We start from the raw sequence: 4245 nt of genomic DNA, 5'->3' as shown, positions 1-4245 counted from the left end.
GTCATTTACATATAAACATGTAAGCAGTTTGTTAAGGAATCAGTAGTGGGGCTCCACTCAAATAAGTTAATTTTGTAAATCCTTACATTCAACTTTGCTGCTGTAAGGAGAATAATTGTAACCTCACCTCGTGAAATACCACTAGTAATGTTAAGAACCCAAACCAGTCAAGAGGCAAGGTATTATAGCATTTGGCTAATAAAAAAAAAAAAAGCCTAATAATTTCAATTTAACTTTTCTAACTAGAACAAGATCCAAACATGGGAAGTTTTCCTGTTTTTCTTTGCTTTTGTGGCTTCGATGCCTTTTTGGTTTTTTGAGCAAGCTGAATATATTTCCCAAGAAACACTACCAACCATTGGACTAAGGATGTAAATGTTGAGATTTTTTTACAAAATCAAAGTTTCCAGTTAGCACAATGCTCCTACTAAGTCATGTTTCAATTAGTACATCTTTCAAATGTCAGAGGGAAATATGAAAGAATGACTAACATGGTCGTATAAAAAATGGCAAAATATTTCTAAAGCCATAGCTTTATATTTATGAATAAAAAGGCGACTGTCTCACTTTATGTATGTTATGTGTTTGAGCCACTATGCCAGAAAAAAGTCTCAGTGTAGAGGTCTACAATCCCGAAAAAAAGGCTCTACATTTCTTTACATTAAGTTTAAGCTATTTCCTGTCCAGAATCATAAATACAGACATTGAAATGTAGCTGTCAGATCTGAAAATGTCTATTTTTTTAGGAAATGGATCCAAGGAAGGTTAAAAAGCAATACCAGAGAGTATAGATGCAGAATTGGATATAGTCATTCAAAGCATTCAAGTAAGAATATGGCAATATAAATATCCCAAAAGCATCCCTTGGGTGTTCAAAACAAAATGTTTAAGTCATTCCTAACTAATTTGAGCTTTATAGCATTTCCTAGACAGGAGAAGGTAAAACAGTTAACATTTGAAAAGTCCTGAAAGCTTTTTCCTTGGTTAATTACATTAGACCATTTGCCTTTGATCAAAATCCTTCTTTTTTAACATGAATAAAAAGTATTACATAGGTCCAGGGTTAAAATAGGCAACATGTTACAAATTAATTCTGGTATAATGTATTCCAACAAAGCTTTGAAAATAAAGATGTTGAGGTGGCTTTGGATTACATTTAATAGTTATCTCCTCTGCTGACAATTTCATTGCATGTTGGACTCAACAGTATGGTATGTTCAAACTGCGCTGTATATGATCCTTTAATGTTGCATAATGGTGGATGTGGATCTATAATACCTAAGTCACACAGATTCTTCAGAACCATCAAATATTTACTTTCTCCCAAGTGATCAAGCCATCCTATCAGCACATGTCCAACATCAAAATTTTTCATGTAATGTGAACATTCCATGTCATCATGAACAACACCTTTTCCTGCACTACCAAAGGTTTCAATTGCATACACTTCTCCTTCCTCCATTCTTGTTGCCTCACCTCTTTTCACAATGGGCACTGTTTTCCCAGCACATATTCTATATTGCCCAATTGAATGTCCATTTAGATTATGGATTGGTTTCACTTGATATGTCTTCCCATCTATTTCAACTTCATAGGATTCTATAACTTCTTGAATGGCCTCCCCAACATCACATAGATGAACATCAATTCCAGCACACTTTTTCCCAGTAGCAGTAGCATCCTTTACAGCTTTTAATAACACGTTATATTTGGAATTAAAAGTGACAGTAAAAGCACAGTCAATAATCTACTACCACTTACGTGTGTTCCCAAATCTATCTTTCAGATGTCATCATATTGTAATACTGTGGTATCACCAGCATTGGGACTATAATGGGCAGCACAATTATTGAAAGAACACCCAGTAGGAAATGCCAGGCCTGCATTTAATCCATTCTCTTTTATGGATTGCGTGAACAATCTTCTAACTTTTCACAGATTCTATCATTGCCATCTCAGGCTTGATCCAGCTCATAACATATTTTCTAACTTGTCGATGTGCTTCTGCAGCTTCTCGAAAATCATTCTAAATCTCTTCACTGGCCTGATCTAAGGCTTTCTTTTCATCACTTGTAGTTCTCCAAGCAGCTGTTCGCCCATCTTGTGTGGGTGGGTATTCACACTCTTGTCCTTTGGGAAATACACCATTAGGATACAGGTGACATATTGGAACTGAGAGCGGGTCTGTTTAAACTTTTGATCCTCTTTTCTTCTTCTTCTTTTTCTTCTTCTTTCCAGTTGCTCCATCCCCATCTCCATCTTCATTATCATCATCTCCTTCTTTCTCTTCTAATGTTTGTTTTTCCAATTGTCTTGCTATCTCATCGACTGAGGGTCCTGATTCTTTTTATTATTATTATTAAATCATAGCTGCATACATTAATGCAATCATGGAGTACAATGTGCTGGTTTTATATACAATTAGAAATGTTTTCATCAAACTGGTTAACATAGCCTTCATGGCATTTTCTTAGGTATTGTGTTAAGACATTTATATTCTGTACCTAGCATGTACCCTTGTAAGATGCACTGTAGGTATGGTGCCACCAATTACTCTCCCTCCAGCCATCATCCCTCCTCCCCTCCCCTCCCTCTCCCCTTTGCCCTTCTTCTTGGGCTAGAATTGAGTTATAGCTTTCATAAGAAAGCTATTAATTGGTTTCATAGTAAGACTGAGTACATTGGATACTTTTTCTTCCATTCTTGAAATACTTTGCTAAGAAGAATATGTTCCAGCTCCATCCATGTAAACATGAAAGAGGTAAAGTCTCCATCTTCCTTTAAGGCTGCATAATATTCCATGGTGTACATAAGCCACAATTTATCAACCCATTCATGGGTTGATGGGCACTTGGGCTTCTTCTATGACTGAGCAATTATGAATTGGGCTGATATAAACATTCTGGTACATATATCTTTGTTATAATGTGATTTTTGGTCTTCTGGATATATACCTAGTAGAGGAATTGTAGGCTCGAATGGCAGGTCTATTTTTAGATCTCTAAGTGTTCTCCAAACATCTTCCAAAAGGAAAGTATTAGTTTACATTCCCATCAGCAATGTAGAAGTGTTCCCTTTTCTCCACATCCATGCCAATATCTCTGGTTTGGGGATTTTGTGATGTGGACTAATCTTACTGGAGTTAGATGAGATCCCAAAGTAGTTTTGATTTGCATTTCTCTGATGATTACACAGCCTACAGGCTCCTAATTCTTTATCAGGTTCTTGTTGCCCTACTGCAGCAGTCCCTTTGCTCTTCTTTTTTCATCTTTGTTTCTTGGCTGCTTCTTCGGCTGTAGAAGCAGCTTCCTCCTCCCTGTCATCTGGATTCAAGTTGCCATTCAGGTCGCTCCCAGACGTCACTGCCTCCTCCACACCTGCCATGTTGCCTGAGAGAGCTCAAGGGAATGAGACAGAGTGGCGATGGCCCTCTCCTTCACCCACCTCCACCTACACCACTGGAAGCTGTTCTCGGTGGTCTAAATTACTTGTTTTGAACAATTTGACTTTAATGTAGGTAGATGTAATTTGTTTATGTTTACTGTGCTTGGGGTTCACTGAAATTCTTGATATCAGGGACTTATCACTTTTAATAAATTTAGAAATTTTTTGTCATGATTTCTTCAAATATTTTTATGTCACCTTCCCTTAGGGTCTATCCATCTACCTACCTACCTATCAATCTATTTCAAGTTGTCCCACAGGCCTCTGAAGTGCTTTTATTTTTTTACTTTTTCTTTCTTTTTTTTTTTTTTAAATTGTGGTTTCTATTGCTTTAAGTTCACTAATCTCTTTTAATACATCTAATATACTGCTACTCTAGTATATTTTTATCTCATAGATATAAAAATATATATTTTTCTAGAAGATTGATTTTGATCTTTTTATGTATTTGATGTCTTTATCTTTTGAGTATATGAAATATGGTTATAAAACTGTTTTTATGTCTTTGGCTGATAATTTTAATATGTGTCATTTCTGGATCAGTTTTAATAGATTTATCATTCTACTTATTATGGGTTGTATTTTCCTACTTCTTTTACATGGCTGAAAATTTGCATTATAAGCCAGATGCTGTGAATTTTACCTTAATTTGCATGGATATTTTTGTATTTTTATAGATATTCTGAAATATACATTTTTAGCACCTAGGAACTGTTTGCTCTATTTATGTCTTGCTCTTAAGATTTCTTACACTGGATCAGAGTAGCCTTTAGTTTAGGGATAATTATTTCATACTGAGGG

The 4245-nt window shown here is 35.6% G+C and overlaps 1 pseudogene; it reads right to left on the bottom strand.

Annotated features, from left to right (window-relative positions):
• Positions 1-1156: 1156 nt before the first annotated feature.
• LOC100940416 lies at positions 1157-3384 on the bottom strand (annotated as a pseudogene).
• Positions 3385-4245: the final 861 nt, after the last annotated feature.

The sequence above is a fragment of the Otolemur garnettii genome, unplaced genomic scaffold, assembly GCF_000181295.1.
Source record: "Otolemur garnettii isolate 467f Iridium unplaced genomic scaffold, OtoGar3 scaffold00079, whole genome shotgun sequence".
In the NCBI taxonomy this organism is placed as follows: domain Eukaryota; kingdom Metazoa; phylum Chordata; class Mammalia; order Primates; family Galagidae; genus Otolemur; species Otolemur garnettii.
The sequence above is the reverse complement of the archived record's forward strand: the minus strand, read 5'-3'. Positions and strand labels throughout refer to the sequence as shown.